This window comes from Prionailurus bengalensis, chromosome B4, assembly GCF_016509475.1.
Source record: "Prionailurus bengalensis isolate Pbe53 chromosome B4, Fcat_Pben_1.1_paternal_pri, whole genome shotgun sequence".
NCBI classification, from domain to species: Eukaryota; Metazoa; Chordata; class Mammalia; order Carnivora; family Felidae; genus Prionailurus; species Prionailurus bengalensis.
In genome coordinates this window covers 73751869-73769571 of record NC_057358.1, presented here as the reverse complement: position 1 = coordinate 73769571, position 17703 = coordinate 73751869, and positions in this window count along the sequence as shown.

Genomic DNA, 17703 nt, shown 5'->3' with positions numbered 1-17703 from the left:
GAGCTGCGGAACTGGGCAACAGGGCCTGCCCCAGCCAGGCAGGCGGGTGAGCTCACATGAATGCCTCTACTCTGCTAAGCTAGATACGCTCTGTCCCACAGAATTCCTTATGCTGTAGCTGAGTTGATCGTTTACTCTGTCCGTGTGCTGGGATGTAGGGTGAAAACACGGGTTGAAAGGATAGAACACGATTGTTAATCTAAGGTGGTCTCAAAGGTTTGGCTTAATATGTTTTTTTTTTAATTTTTTTTAACGTTTTATTTATTTTTGAGACAGGGAGAGACAGAACATGAACAGGGGAGGGTCAGAGAGAGGGAGACACAGAATCTGAAACAGGCTCCAGGCTCTGAGCTGTCAGCACAGAGCCCAACGTGGGGCTCGAACTTACAGTCTGCGAGATCATGACCTGAGCCGAAGTCGGCCACTTAACCGACTGAGCCACCCAGGTGCCCCTGGCTTAATATGTTTTTTAATGTTTCTTTATTTTTGAGAGAGAGACTCAGAGTATGAGCGGGAAAGGGGCAGAGAGACAGGGAGACACAGAATCCAAAACAGGCTCCAGGCTCTGAGCTGTCAGTACAGAGCCGGACACGGGGCTCGAACTCACGAACCGTGAGATCATGACCTGAGCCGAAGTCGGACCCTTAACTGACTGGCCACACAGGCACCCCTCAGAGGTTTGGTTTAAAGAGGAGAATTCTACTGTCCTGTGGATCTTGGACTTGCAAGGTTCAGAGGAGATGAATGAGGTCAGCGTGGGTCCTGAGGCGTGGTTATCTTTAAAACAGCCCCTGGCAACACTGCTGAGCCAATTCCCCAGAACTGCCCTACAATACTCTCACTCTGTCTTACTTAACTTTTCCACCTGGCACCTCCAGGCTTTGAGATGAGCCCATGAACTTTGTCCTCCTTTCTTTTTTCTTGGCTTCCTTCCAAAAGGCACCAGCTATTTATGGGGAGCCTTTTCCTGGTCATAAAACATATTGGCAGAATCAGCTTGGGGACAATTCTTATTTCTCTTGGGATATCTTTCTTGTAAGGTAGAACTACTGTCGTTGGATGATAAGGAAGTCTGTGAAAGGTCTAGGTATATTGTGAGTAAGGAGCATTTCCAAGAGAGCTCCAAGTTAAAACTTAGCCTATATTGCAGTTTGGCTTTCAGTTTAATGTGGTCTTCAAAAGAAAAGAACGTGCCTTTACTCTGTAAAAATTTTTTTAATGATTAGTTTTGAGAGAGAGAGAGAGAGAGAGTGCAAATGGGGGAGAGACAGAGAGAGGAGACACAGGATCTGAAGCAGCTTCAGGCTCTGAGCTGTCAGCACAGAGCCCAATGCGGGACTCAAACCCATGAATCGCTAGATCATGACTTGAGCCGAAGTCAGATGCTTAACCGACTGAGCCACCCAGGCGCCCCTACTCTGTGAGATTTCTGACAGCCTGTGTCTATACGTCACGTTGCTTTTGCAGCGCTGTCATTAAAAAACTGGATTAAAAGTAGTTTATTCCAATTAATACATACACGTGGTCTTAAAAACAAAGCTGTATCAAAACATCTCTAGTAAAAGTCAGCAGTTGGTTAACCCACCTCTCTTCATAACTACAACCCCCCAAATAACTTTCAATTTAACTGTTTCTTCTGGTTTTCCCTTTGTGAGACAGACAGTGAGTGAGGGAGGGGCACACAGCGAGGGAGAGACAGAATCCCAAACAGGCTCCATACTGTCAGCGCAGAGCCCGACACAGGCTCAGGAACCGTGAGCTCACGAACTCACGAACTCATGAACCTTGAGATCATGACTGAAGCTGAAACCAAGAGTCAAATGTTTAACTGATTGAGCCACCCAGGTCCCCTTCTCTAGTACATTCCTAAGGAAGGATGCATAGGGTGGTTCTTTTTCTTAGTCCAAGCATATGTGAAAATGTCTTGCTCTCATACATGATTGATAGTTGCGCTGAGTATAGAACTTTTGACCTAGAGTCTTTTTTTTCCCCCTCAGATTTTGAAGACATTTATTCATGTAGATGTTCAAGGTGTTTAAACCTTCTCTAAGAATTGTATATAAAATAAAATATATATTTTATATACATAGTATATATATTCTGGGGTTCTTAAATTTCAAGATGGTTGGAAATGAATTTTTAAAAAATCCATTATTGAGAGTGGTCTGTGGGGTTTTTTAATCTGGAAACTCATGTCGCTCTCCCTCTCGCTCTCCCTCTGGCTCTCTTCCTCTCGAGCCTCCTCCTTCTAGCCATAGGAGTTTTTCCTGCTTTCCATACCCTCTGCTCTTTTTTTCTAGAAATCTTATTGTTGACAGCTTTGAGTTGCTCTCTTTGTTATCTTATTGGGTTACAACCCTTCATCTTTTATCTTACTTTCTGGGATCGTTTCTTTGATTTGGTTGTAATCATATTTGTATTTTCAAGGCTCTTTCTTTATTTCCCTATAGCAGTTTGGTCTGCTATGAAAATAATGGCCTGCAATATTTTCTCTTCTCTCTGAGGATACTAATAAAAAATGTTTTCTATGTAATTTTTTTAAGTTGATTTATGTTTTGAAAGAGAGAGAGAAAGGGGGGGGGCAGGGGAGAGAAGGAGAGAGAAAATCCCAAGCAGACTTTGTGGGGACAGCACAGAACCCAATGCAGGTCACGAACCATGAGATCATGACTTGAGCCAAAATCAAGAGTCAGTTGCTTAACCAACTGAACCACCCAGGCACCCCCAAAATATTTTACCTTTTCTTTTATTTCTTGTATCTTTGCCATCCAAGTTCATTTTTTGTTTGTTTCATCAGTGTCTCTCAGGTTGGAGGCCCATAGGTGTTTGGTAATCTGTGGCTGTCCATTCACATTACTGTAACAGCTTTATTGAGAGATAATTTACACACCTCACAACTCACCCATTTAAAGTGAACACAGCAATGGTTTGCAGGTATAGTTTTGCAACTATCACCACCTAAACTTAAAATTTTTTTTTTAACGTTCATTTATTTTTGAGAGAGAGGGAGACAGAGCATGAACGGGGGAGGGGCAGAGAGAGAGGGAGACACAGAATCTGAAACAGGCTCCAGGCTCTGAGCCATCAGCACAGAGCCTGATGCGGGGCTTGAACTCACGAACTGCAAGATCATGACCTGAGCCGAAGTCGGACGCTTAACCGACTGAGCCACCCAGGCGCCCCAACCACCACCTAAACTTTAGAACATTTTCATCACCCCAAAAAGAAACCCCATACCCATTAGTAGTCATTTCCCATTTCTCCTCAGTTGATCTTCTCTCCCCTGCTTCTTCTGACTCAGCTCTAGGAAACCACTCATTACTTTCCATTTCTACATATTTGCCCATTCTGGCCATTTCATAATGGGGACTGAATCATACAGTCTCTTGTGACTGACTTCTTTCACTTAAAATGTTTTCCAGATTCCTCCATGTTGCAGCATGTATTCGTATTTCACTTTTTTTAATTGCCAAATAATATTCCATTGTATGGATATGCCATATTTTGGTTATCCATTCATCCATTTATGGACATTTTCCCCACTTTCTGACCATGATGAATAAGGCTGGCGTGAACATTCACGTGCAAGTATTTATGTGGACATATGTTTTCATTTCTCTCGGGTTTACATCTAGGAGCGGAACTGCTGGATCATATGATAACTCTAAGTGTGAATTTTTTTTTTTTTATGAAATTTATTGACAAATTGGTTTCCATACAACACCCAGTGCTCATCCCAAAAGGTGCCCTCCTCAATACCCACCACCCACCCTCTCCTCCCTCCCACCCCCCATCAACCCTCAGTTTGTTCTCAGTTTTTAACAGTCTCTTATGCTTTGGCTCTCTCCCATTCTAACCTCTTTTTTTTTTTTTTCCTTCCCCTCCCCCATGGGTTCCTGTTCAGTTTCTCAGGATCCACATAAGAGTGAAACCATATGGTATCTGTCTTTCTCTGTATGGCTTATTTCACTTAGCATCACACTCTCCATTTCCATCCACGTTGCTACAAAAGGCCATATTTCATTTTTTCTCATTGCCACGTAATATTCCATTGTGTATATAAACCACAATTTCTTTATCCATTCATCAGTGGATGGACATTTAGGCTCTTTCCATAATTTGGCTATTGTTGAGAGTGCTGCTATGAACATTGGGGTACAAGTGGCCCTATGCATCAGTGCTCCTGTATCCCTTGGATAAATTCCTAGCAGTGCTATTGCTGGGTCATAGGGTAGGTCTATTTTTAATTTTTTGAGGAACCTCCACACTGCTTTCCAGAGCGGCTGCACCAATTTGCATTCCCACCAACAGTGCAAGAGGGTTCCCGTTTCTCCACATCCTCTCCAGCATCTATAGTCTCCTGATTTGTTCATTTTGGCCACTCTGACTGGCGTGAGGTGATACCTCAGTGTGGTTTTGATTTGTATTTCCCTGATAAGGAGCAACGCTGAACATCTTTTCATGTGCCTGTTGGCCATCCGGATGTCTTCTTTAGAGAAGTGTCTATTCATGTTTTCTGCCCATTTCTTCACTGGGTTATTTGTTTTTCGGGTGTGGAGTTTGGTGAGTTCTTTATAGATTTTGGATACTAGCCCTTTGTCCGATATGTCATTTGCGAATATCTTTTCCCATTCCGTTGGTTGCCTTTTAGTTTTGTTGGTTGTTTCCTTTGCTGTGCAGAAGCTTTTTATCTTCATAAGGTCCCAGTAATTCACTTTTGCTTTTAATTCCCTTGCCTTTGGGGATGTGTCGAGTAAGAGATTGCTACGGCTGAGTCTAAGTGTGAATTTTTAAGAAACTGCCCGAAACATTGCTGAAGTGCTTCACCATTTTACATTCCCACCAGCAGTGTATACAGGTGTCCATTTCCCTACATCCTCGCCAATAGTTGTGATTATCCATCCTTTTTATTATTGCCATGCTAGTGGGTATGGAGTGATGTCTTGGGGTTTTGATTTGCATTTCTCTAATAGCTAATGACATTGAACATCTATTCATGTACATATGGGCTATGTGTATATTTTCTTTGAAAAAATATGTCTCCTCAGATCCTTTGTCCATTTTTAATTGTGTTGTTATTGTTGTTGTTGTTGTTGTCAGTGTGTTTTATACATCCTGGACACAAGTCCCTTATCAGATATATGATTTGCAAGTTTTTTCTCCCATTCTGTGGGCTATCTTTGCATTTTCTTGATAGTATCCTTTGAAGCACAGAAGGTTTTAATTTTAATGAAGTCCAATATATCTATTTTTTTTTTCCTTTGTGTCTTGTGATTTTGGTGTCATCTCTAAGAAGGCATGGTCACAAAGATTTAATCCTATATTTTCTTCTATGGGTTTTACCGTTTTGGTCTTATATTTAGGTCTGTGATGCATTTTGAGGTGTTTGTTTGTTTGTTTGTTTTTTGTATATGGTGTTTAGAAGAAGTCAAGTTTCATCCTCTTGCAGGTGAGGATTCAATTGTTCCCACACTGTTTGCTGAAAAGACTTGTTTACCCATCTTTAAGAGTGAAACATTGGACGACTAATTGGAAGTGCTATGAGGATGTGAGTAAGTTGCATGAGAGGAGCTAAGCACCTGGAAGGCTCTCCTCTAGGGTTACTGGGCAGTGAGCTGGCCTTTTCCTGGAGTTCCCTAAAAAGGTAGTATTCAAAGATGTGTCACTCTGTCCTCAACCCTGTACCTTCCCCCACTGCACCTGCTGCTTTGGTCCAGAACATCTCTTGCTTAATTTCTACAAAAAATTAGCCTGTGGTCACTTGGAAGTAGGTGATGGATGGGTGGGTAGGAGAAGGTTGACACCTGTCCAGTGTAGGTTGGTGGAGATCCACCAGGGTTTAGTCACTTCAAATGCAGATTTCCCTGGATTTTAACCTTTTGCTATTATCCACACCTTGGTGCTTGCAAGTCTTGAGACTTTTTATGAGTTTCAGTGGAGCAAATTGACTCATTCCTCATCAGTGGACCTTTCAGCAGGTATGTGAGTTTTGGCTTCATCCACTCTGCCAAGTCACTTGCCATGCCTCTTTTTAATTGTACCCTCTGAAAATCTATTGAAAGACTTCGCCTCCTGATGACTCATCTCCCTTTCTTGTTTTGGTCATTTATCATTTTAATGATGCTCTGGAGCAAAAGAAGATAACCAGGTGATAAATATGCCACGTTTAACAGGAAATTTCTCTTCATTTCTGACTGTGCACAGCTTTAAAAAGAACTGCATTTCAAATCAGAATATAGCTAATTTCAATAGGAGAATCTGATTTTGTAAATGTGAATTTACATTTAAAAAGAGAGAGAGAGAGAGAATAATCTTTCTAAATTCAAGTCTACGGTCCATATTAGAGGCCATCCCATTGACAAATTTAAACTCCCTTGGTGGCGGGCACCTGGTCTCTGTCTCCCCCAGGAAATTCTCCGAGCCAAGCACAGAGTTTAATACATGGGGAGCTTTCAATAAATGTTTTATAAAGGAATGGAAGAATTAATGAGCAGTCATATGATACTGATCAAAGTTGCCAATGACCATGAGTAGCCTCCTAGTAAATGGTAATATTTTTCTGCACTGACAGCACTGATTTTGACTGATTTTTGCATCCTGACATGTGGGAAGTAGATGAAGTACATTAATTTCCCAACTGTAACGTCCAAAGCTAAGCTGTATTTTACCCATATGCAAGTCAACACAGACTGATGAGGTAGAAAAATTTACTCCTAGTTCAACGAAATCTGACCTCAAAGCAAGTTAAACTTACTCTTAAATCAATCTTCCCACATTCTTCCCACCAACTCCAGAAGATGAAATGTCATTGTTCACCGACAGGACTTAAATTGAATTAATTAAATCCATCCATTTTGGTGACTATAAAATATAATCAAATTTATAACAGAATATTAGTTTATTATCTTGCTGTTTCACAATTATCTTGAGATATAGGAGATGAAATGACTGTCTTTGGGGTGAGCTTTTGTTTCATTTTATTCTGAAAATTCTAAGATATGTAGATTCACACCACCTAGAAGTATTTGTTCTGAATTTAATATTTTTGTTGTACAAGGTCACCAAGACACATGATAGCTATAAAGAAAGTAAGTTATTTGGAGTTGAGGAAGCAAAATAAAGATAGACAAACCATAATATATATGGTTATAACTTTATATGGTTTTACTCATCATATTTCACTCTACTTCAAGTTAATCTATTAGTAAACTCTGGGAATAGAAAATGCAAAATAGGAGATGTTGGTGATTTGACTTCTCAAAATGCTTAGCTTGCTGAGAAAGCTTCAGATAACTTTTAGGAATAGCACATCTAAATTAAGTTGGTTTCAACCCATTGCCTATGTCTTGGATTGGTGCCCAGCACTTTCTCTAGGGTTTCTGGAAGATGTTGTTTCTTGCCTTTTTAAAAATAGTTGAGATATGATCAAGAAGAGTAGGTTTCCATTATTCTGAAAAAAATGTAGAAGCAAAGTGTTTTCCTCCTCAAAGTGGGGGGGGGGGAATTGTTTGATCTCAGTCGTTCTACCTGATAATTACTATCTATTTTGTTCTTGGGTGTTTTTCCTTCTTTGTTTTGGCTTAAATCTCTTCGCAACTAGTGACACTGGTTTCCTTCATTATCATTCATTAGATAGTTTAAAAATTACATGAACAGGGATGCCTAGTGTCTCAATCGGCTGAGCATCGGATTTCACCTCAGGTCATGATCTCACAGTCTGTGAGTTCAAGACCTGCATCTGGCTCTGTGCTGACAGCTCAGAGCCTGGAACCTGCTTCAGATTCTGGGTCTCCCTCTCTCTCTGCCCCATCTCCCACTCATGCTCTGTCTCTGACTCTCAAAAATGAGTAAGTGTTTTAAAAAAATTAGAATAAATTACACGAACATCATTTTTTAAATCTCAAATAACAATTTGAAATGTCATTTACATTACTTAAACTATGGTTATACCAATATTTTACTGGTAGACTTAGATACTCAGCTTGGAGTTACAGAGAAGTAAATAGTTATTGTCATTTATATTTTTCTAAAGAGACTCTTTCACAGGCGCAAGCCTAATGAGTTCACTTTTAATTTTATTCTGGAATCTTTCTGCATCCATAGGCAACTGCTGATGTTTCTTGTATCTCAAGTCCTCCTGTTTCTTAGAACCATTTTTACTATAAATTGAATGTTTGTATCCTCCCCAAATTCATATGTTTTAAACCTAATCCCCAATGTGATGGTATTTGGAGCTGGGGCCTTTGGGAGGTGGTTTTGTCATGAGGGCAGAGCCGTCATGCCTGGGATTAGTGCCCTTCTAAAGGGATCTCAGAGAGTTCCCTCACCAATTCTGTCACATGAGGTTCCAGGAAGAAGCTGTCAAGACCCAGGAAGCCTGTTCTCACCAGACACTGAGTGTGCCAGCACCTTGATCTTAGACTTCTCAGCCTACAGAGCTGTGAGAAATGAGTAATTTATAAGCCACCCAGTCTATGGAATTCTGTGACAGTAACCCCAACTGACGAAGACATATTTTATATTTTCTTGGTCTGTCTGTTTGAATAGCAATGAATGCTACCCTTTCTTAATTCTCGTATGTTCAATAATGCCTTGATTTTGCCTGTCCACTTAATTAATATTTGTCTGGGTGCAGAATTCTAAATCCAAACCTTCAGAATTTAGAAACCATTATTCCATTGCAACATGTGTAACATCTTTTGTTAACCTGATTCAAGTAGTCTGTAGCTAGTAACTTTTGTCTGGAAAGCTTTTAAGTTTCTCTCTTTGTCCTGGAGGTCTAACATTTCACAAGTATGTATCTAAATACATTAATTGTTAATTATTCTCGACACTTAGTAGGGTCTTTCAAATCTTTCTTCAGCTCCGTACCTTTTTCTACTTTTGTTTCTCAATTATTTATTTCCTTTTATTCATCCTGTCTTCTCCTTTTGGAATTTTGATTAGGTGGCTATTGGACGTCCTAAAAATCTGCTGTATCTCTTAACTTCTCTCCTACTTTTAAAATAGGCAACAGAGAATATTAGTTTAAGAGCAAAGTCTCCGGGGTCAGATTCCCTAGATTTTAATTTCAGCTCTGCTGCCCCAGTAGCTGTGTGACTGGGCATGTTACTTAACTTTTCTGTAAGTAATAATAGTTCTCAGCTCAGAGAGTTGTTATAAAAATTAAATATGTGGGGCGCCTGGGTGGCTCAGTCGCTTAAGCGTCCGACTTCAGCTCAGGTCACGATCTCCTGGTCCATGAGTTTGAGCCCCGCATCGGGCTCTGGGCTGATGGCTCAGAGCCTGGAGCCTGCTTCCGATTCTGTGTCTCCCTCTCTCTCTGCCCCTTCCCTGTTCATGCTCTGTCTCAAAAATAAATAAAACGTTAAAAAAAAAAACAAATTAAATATGTAACAACTAAAGCACTTAGAACAGTCTGGCACATACTAAGTACTACTATTATTTCCCTCTTCATTGGCTCTTTGTCCATATATTCTCAGAGTTCCTTGAATTTACCTTCTGTGTTATCAACTTTTCTAGGTGTCCCTTTCATTATTCAGACCATTTATTTTTTTCATTCGAGCAACTGTATTTTTTTAAGTATTTATTTATTTTGAGAAGAAGGGAGCATGCACACTTGTGAGCCAGTGGGGGAGGGGCAGAGAGAGAGGGAGAGAGAGAATCCCAAGCAGGCCCTGTGCTGTCAGTGTTGAACCTGACCTGGGACTTGATCCCATGAGCCTTGAGATTGCGACCTGAGCCGAAATCAAGAGTCAGAGGCTTGACTGACTGAGCCACCCAGGTGCCCCCCTGGCCCTGAGCTGTTGTATTTTTAGGTGCAATAATATCTGTCCCGTTTTCTGATTGTTCCATTTTCATAGCAGCTTGTTCTCATTTTTGGTAGCAAAAACTTTAAGTTTTTATTTAAATTCCAGTCAGTTAATACACAGTGTTATAATAGTTTCAGCTGTAAAATATAGTGATTCAACACCATAGAACACCCAGTGCTCAACACAAGTACACTCCTTAATCGCCATCACCTCTCCCTCCCCAACCCCGCCTACCTCCCCCAAACTCAATTTTAATATTAACTGTTTTTTAAAGTATAAGTTCTTTTTTGTGTATCAAGTTATCTCCTCTTTTCTAGAGTTAGTATTTCTTCTGTTCATCTTGGTCTTTCTCTTCTATGGTGTGGATTTTTTTTAATGCTTGGTGACCCTTGATTTCCTTTTATTGTGTTTGGATGTTGGTAGACACACATACTGAGCTTGGGTTTCCTTTGTGGTTGTGTTCGATCTGTCTCTACATCAGTCAGAGTCCAAACAGGAAAACAAAAGCACATTAAACATGGTAAACATTCACATAGATCAAAGTTAATACAGACATTTTTTACAAGAATTTTGGAAAGTCTGGAGGAGCAAAAGACAGTAGAGTCAAGTTACTTGAAGATTAATAACTATAGGAAACTGTGACCATCTCTGTTTTGAGGAGGCAAAACTTTACCCAAAGCTAGCTCAGATGTGCTGCTAAGGGTCCTGCTGTTGAAGCCCAGCTGTCTGAGCAGGAACCCGGTAATCTGATCTAAATATCCCCCCTGGGACTGGGGTCGGCAAATTTAAATGCCTACAGGGTTTGGTAAGCCTTGAAATATATGAAGCAGGTGGGCTGGTGGGCCTGAAACAGCGAGGGTGGTAGGAAATGCACACCCAGCCAAAAGGCATTTGCATTAAATTTTGCAAAATATTACGGCTATCTAATAAAGCTGATTTTCGGCTAGATTCTATATCTGCCGGTTTCCACTCTCCCAACATATTTTAAATATTTACTTTACAGGACAACTTATTTTCAGGTTTACCAAAGGCCTAATAACGTACACCACAGAGAGTGAGTTTTACTATTATCTGTAGAGCTGGATATTAGCAATTGGTGTCCTATTACATTATTTTGTTAGATTCATATATCGTAGTATGATTTGGGTCATACTGGTGAAAACATTCAGTTGGTTTTTTTGTTCAGCTCTTTTGAGGGTATAGGAAAACAATCTTGTTCCTTTTAATATTTTATAGTCTGCTTTTTGTAGCTCTGTCTGACAAACATGAGCTGGAGTATCATTACGTTTTGGATGCCTCCCAGATATGAATATCACTTTTCAGACCATAAAAGGAGTGACAGGATCCTTGGCAAATGGACTAGGGAGGACTGAACCTCAAAAGAACGGACTTTATGCTGACTGAAACAGTGGAGAAAAGGAAACAAGGAAAAGAAAAGTGGACCTGTCATACGGCCACCTGAATTTTCCCAGATATTATTAAGTTTATGGGGGAAAGACTCACACCAAGACCAAGCAATTACCTTCAACTCTAGGAGAAAGGAACCAAGATGTTTTTGTGCCTTAATGCATGCCAGGCTCTGTACATTGTCATTTTGTTTTTGTCAAGTCAACCACACCTTTGAGCCCATGTTACGGACGGAAGCTTGAGGCTCAGAGAATTTAAGCACCTGACCAGTTAAACAACTATTAAGTGCCAGCTCTGCTATTTAAACATAAATCTGTTTGATTTCAACGCTTGGGTTCTTTCCTCTACACCATACTGTTTCTTTATGAAGTCAGAAGTTAGTAAGAGATTTCAGAAGACCGTGGGGAAACTCTCCACCAAGGAGCATTTTTGAGAGCTGTCTGTTTTCCCTTGACAATGTATTTTTTAAATATTTTTTTAATGTTTATTTTTGAGACAGAGGGACACAGAGCATGAATGGGGAGGGTCAGAGAGAGGGAGACACAGAATCTGAGGCAGGCTCCAGGCTCAGAGCTGTCAGCACAGTGCCTGACGCGGGGCTCGAACTCACAGACGGTGAGATCACGACCTGAGCCGAAATCAGACGCTTAACCGACGGAGCCACCCAGGCGCCCCTTCCCTTGACAGTGTGTTGAGAAAGTGTTATAAATTTTAGACATTTTACTGGTTACTTTGCAAGCAGGCAATAAATGAGTAAAATTATTCCAACTTCATATCCACTTAGATAGCTGTTGAGCCAACCAAGTCAGGCGTTGGCGATGACCCGGCCATCTTTGCCCTGTTCCACAAATAGAGCAGTGATGACTCATGTGCACAGAGTTGGTAATAAACTCACTTGCTCACGCATGCACCCTGAGCTGTGGTCCCCAGTGACTTAACGGGTCTCTGAATGTTGACAGCCAGCCACATCTAAAATCACAGCTAGGAATAGAAGGGAACTGAGAAATCAGATACTGTGCTCTACTTCCAGAACCCTCACCGCACATAATGGAAAAACCAGCACAGGCCTTCAATAGGTAGCTGAAAGACTGGATTCTGAGCTGGTGGAATTAACCAACCTGAAAGGTGATTGTTCAAGGGCCAACTGCTCCTGTGACTTGAAGTAAGTAAGAGGCCCTGGAAAGCCTGGCAGTTCATGAACACTGTCTGGTCGTATTCCCTCTTAAAATCAACATGTTGATATGTTTCTGAGCATATAATGGGCACTGTCTAATACCCCTAATTGCCACTTAGTGTCAATCTTGGGCTTATTCTTTCTGTGTGCTTTATGATCCCTTAATTGGTTGATTAGACCAGCGCTGGCTGTGAAGGAGGTAAGTTAGTGTTGCCTTCTGTCTACTCTTTTTTTTTTTTTTTTTTTAATTTTTTTTTTTTTCAACGTTTATTTATTTTTGGGACAGAGAGAGACAGAGTATGAACGGGGGAGGGGCAGAGAGAGAAGAGACACAGAATCGGAAACAGGCTCCAGGCTCCGAGCCATCAGCCCAGAGCCTGACGCGGGGCTCGAACTCACGGACCGCAAGATCGTGACCTGGCTGAAGTCGGACGCTTAACCGACTGCGCCACCCAGGCGCCCCGCCTTCTGTCTACTCTTGAGACTAGACGTCAATATCCACTACCCTGCGGAGGCCACACCTTGATTTTTCCTTTGCCGTATTTTGTTTTGAAATCAGACACACCTGGAAAGCCCTTTATGCTTGTTAATATTAACTCAGAAGGTCCTAAATAGCTTCCCAACGTCCTCTCTTGCCTCTCTCTAATCCAGGGGTCCTCAAACTTTGGCATGCACAGAATGCACCTGCTAGACTTGTTAAAACACAGACTGTAGTGCCCCACCCCAGTCCCTAAATCTAGGTGGAAGCCCCAAATTATGCATTTCTAGCATGTTCCTAGGTTATGTTAATGCTACCAGCCAGGGGGCCATTCTTTGCGCACCAACCAGGTACTTCAACTCTGCTCTGGAACACAAAGACCTAGCCTTGCAGAAACCCATCAGGAGACTCAAGGCTTTGTGAAAAGCAACGCTGAGGAAAACCCAAACTCTGTTTTTCCCCCTAAGTGGGGAAAAGCCACAACGACCCTCTAATTCCATGGTTCTCAAAGTGCAGCTCCCCAACCGGAAGTATTAGTGTCACCCAGGGACTTGCTAGGAATGCAAATTCTCAGGCCCCACCCCAGACCACTTGTGTCAGAAATTCTGGAGGTGCAGCCCCACAATCTCTTTTACGAGCTCCCCAGAGCTTGTCGTCTACAAGGCAGAGTAGCTTTTAATTGAATTTTTTATTGTGGTAATTGTTTAAACAAACATGCAGTTGTAAGAAATATTGTGGGGAGATTTCTTGTACACTTTGCCCAGCTCCCCTGAAAAGTAACATTTTGCAAAATGATGGAATAGTGTCATAACTGAGGTTTTAACGTTGATACAATGCACCTCTTTTTTTTGGAATTCAGCAGCTTTCCTTGTAGTAATGTGTGTGTGGTGGGCAGACACGAATGTGCATATTAAGTTCTATACGGTTTCATTACCTGTGTTTATTGGTGCATCAACCACCACAAACGAGTTCCAACACCATAAAGACCCTTCGGTTCGTCCTTTTTTTTTAAAAATTTTTTTAAATGTTTATTGATTTTTGAGACAGAGGATGAACGGGGAAGGGTCAGAGAAAGAGGGAGACACAGAATCTGAAACAGGCCCCAGGCTCTGAGCCGTCAGCACAGGGCCCGACGCGGGGCCCGAACTCACGGACTGCGAGATCCTGACCTGAGCCGAAGTCGGCCGCTTAACCGACTGAGCCACCCAGGTGCCCCTGTCCTTCTTTTTAAACTGTTCCCTCTAGCACAGCCTGCACCTTCCTGGTTCCTAACCCTTGGCAGTCTCTCTTCTGTTTTCCATTCCTAATGTTTGTCATTTCAAAAATGTTATATAAATGAAATCATACAGTATGTAACTTTTTAGGATTGGCTTTGTTTCACTCAGTATAATTAGCTGGAGGCTCATCCAAGTTGGGTGTATCAATAGTTTGTTCCTTTTTATTGCTGAGGAGTTTTTAGGGGGAGTACATAAGACAGTTTGTTTAAACATTCCTGTTGAAGGACATCTAGACTGATTCCAATTGTTTGGCTATTACAAAGAAAATGGCTGTGAACATCCACAGAGAGGTTTTTGTGTGAGCATAGGTTTTCATTTATTTGGGGATAAATATCGAAAAATATAATTGCTAGGTGGTATGTAGTTACATGTTTGGTTTTACGAGAAACTCCCAAACTACTTTTCAGAGTGGCTATACCAATTACATTTTCGCAGCAAAGTGTGAATGATCCAGTTTCTCCTCATCCTCACCAGCATTTGGTGTTCTCACTATTTTTTGTTTTAGCCATTCTGATAGATGTGTAGTAATACCTCACCAGGGTTTGAACATACATTTCCCTAATGGCTAATGATCTTGAACCTCTTTCCATGCGCTTGTTTGCTATCTGGATATCCTCCCCAGTAGCATGACTGCTCACGTCTTTTGTCTATTTCTAACTGCATTATTTTTTGTTGTTGCTGTTTTTGCTGTCAAGTTTTAAGAATTCTTTACATATTCTAGATACAAATCCTGTGTTGGTTGTGTGGTTTGCAAAACTTTTTCCTCCAGTCTATAATTTCTCTCTTCGTCCTCTTCACATACATTTTCGCAGAGCAAAAGGTTTTAATTTCGGTAAAGTCCATTATCTCCTTTCATAGAAAAATTGTCCGTAGTGAGGTTTTTTTTTAAAGTTTTTTTTTTAGTGTTTATTTTTGGGAGGGGGGGGGCAGGGGCAGAGAGAGAGGGAGACACACAATCCAAAGCAGGCTTCAGGCTCCAAGCTGTTAGCACAGATCCCGACGTGGGGCTCGAACCCACAAACCGTGAGATCGTGACCTGAGCCGAAGCCACTTAACTGACTGAGCCACCCAGGCACCCCATAGTGAGGTGTTGTTTTTTTTTTTATATTGTGGTAAATACACATAACATAGTGACCTTTCAAAACACCTTTCTACAGTGACCCTTTAAAACACAGATCAGATTATGCCGCTTCCCTGTTTAATACCTTTTAATGGTTACCTATTGTCCTTAGGATAAAGTTAAAGTCCCTAATTTGGAGTAAAGCCTTCAAGAGGGAGGCCACTCTTCTTTGCACCTCAGCCAAACAGAACTGCTTTTAGTTCCTCTAAGATGTCTGGCTTTCTCTTTCTCTACTCCTCTGGGACCATATTCTCCTATCTTCTTCCCTTTACAAATTCAGGTTTTAGCTGCTATCCTGTATATTTTACAGCACAAGTATCAAAACTCTCAAAGCACTTCTCACATGGAGTTGTAAATGCACATTTTTCTACTTTCCCCATTTGCTAAGCTCCTTGAAGGCAAGAGCTATTTAGTCATTGCTGTCTTTCCTTTGCTTGTTGAAATGCCTGCCACACTATACGGCTAGACTTAAGTCACTAACCCCGGTGAAATACAGCCCTCCTCACAGGACCACCCCTCAGGAAAAGAAAACAAAATCTAACCCAAACACTAGCCCCAAACTCAACATCACCCTCATCCTATCTGATCAACTTTCAAGACGTTATGAAGTTACAAAGCAGCTTTTATTATTGAGTGCTTGTGTGCGGCATGGTATTTTTTTTTGGCAAAGTGTTTTATAATTAGCTTGTTGATTGTTTCTCAACACCCGAAGGGGAAATGTTCCCCTTCTGTCAGAGATCAGGGAACTTCGCCCAGAAAGATCAGAAAACTGCATCTAAAATCGTATGGCAAATCATTAGCCCTCACCACAAACTGGTTTTGTCTACTTGGCTTTGACCCTGATGCGTATTGGGGAAATCCATGGAAACCCAGGGAACACCCAGAGGGGGGTTATCCAATATAACTTTCTTTTTCAGGCCGTTGACAAAAATGGAATGATTATTTTAAACGTCTGTTGAGTGTACGAATCGAACAAATACGAGCCTACTTTTTTATGTGGAATGAGTATTCCTGTTTAAAGAGGTAGGCTTATTATGAGTCCTGCTCCTCACTAGCTTACTGAGTATTTTCTAGCTTATGGGCTAGGTCCCGCAAATTAGTATAACCCTACACGATAGCTTCTATAATTAGTATTAGTATAACCCTAACCCGGTAGCTCCCATGACATTGGAAGCAGAGAAAAATCTTCACAATTGGCAGTAGTTAATTCTCCCTATTTCGCACAATTTAATCTGGATGTCTTCTCTACTAGCTGAGTGGATTTAAAGATGGACTTGAGCCCTCCATAGCAAGCCCTCACAAAAGGAAGAAGAGCCCTCCTCAGACAGAGTGGTAATTCAGGAAGAAAATTCAGCAAGAAGGCCGACTAGCCCATCCCCCACACGATACCTTCTAGTATCTTCTAGAAGTTCTAAGCTAATATAGTTTGAAAGTCTACACAGTCTCCCTTGGGGTGACTGTGTTTGGGCTGACTGCAGTAGTAGGCCTCCTTGTTAGACCAAGGCTTGATTGTTGTCGGATCACCGTCCTTGTCGGACCACCATCCTTGCGTTCTTGGCAGAAGGACAAGATCTAAAGAACAGATCTGTCTCAAAGTATCACCCAAACCAGTGAGCCAAGTATAACAGCAGCCCCAGCCTGCCACGGGCTCAGGTCTTGGCCTGCATCTATCTCTCCGGGCAGGACCTGCTCATCTCTGGTTGATCTGCCCCAGGACTATTGCATCAGCAGCAGAAATTTACATCCAAAAGACATATTTTCTCCCCGATCCACTCAGAAATATTGTAGGCTCAACGATTTTATCTTGATCATGAAGACAACATTTAGCTGATCCTGAGATTCAAAACATTTTTGTAGTCTGGATTTAGTGACCAATATAAAACTGTTGTTCACTTATTTATTCAATATATACTTACTGAGTACTTCCTCTGCTCCAGGTGCTGTGTTTAGCACTGAGGATAGAGTGGTCAAAGCTTACAGTCTGGCAGGGGCAGAGCCTAATATTAAACAGTCATACGAGAGCACACATACATCCTTTAAAGCCGGCCTATGTATGTAGCACTTATTCGTCATAACACCATTTATATCTAAAACAGTTTCCTTAAAGTACACACACAGCACATTATATAGTAAACACTCTATTGCAGTGCACTGTGGGTGCGTGTATTTCCCCCATGCTCAATGAGAGGCAGCTCAGCCGTTGGAGCATCAGCCACCAGACTGCAAAGACCCTCAGCCTGTCTGTTTCTCAGCAGAAACACCGGGCTGCCTACATCCACGCAGAGCTGAATTCTGCCAACAACTCGCATGAGCTTGAAGTGGGTTCCTCCCCAGAGCTTCCAACACCTTTGACTTTATAGTTCCTGGATCAGAAAACCAGTCAAACCTACGGGATTGCCACGGAACTGTGGGATAATAATTAGCGTTGCTTTGAG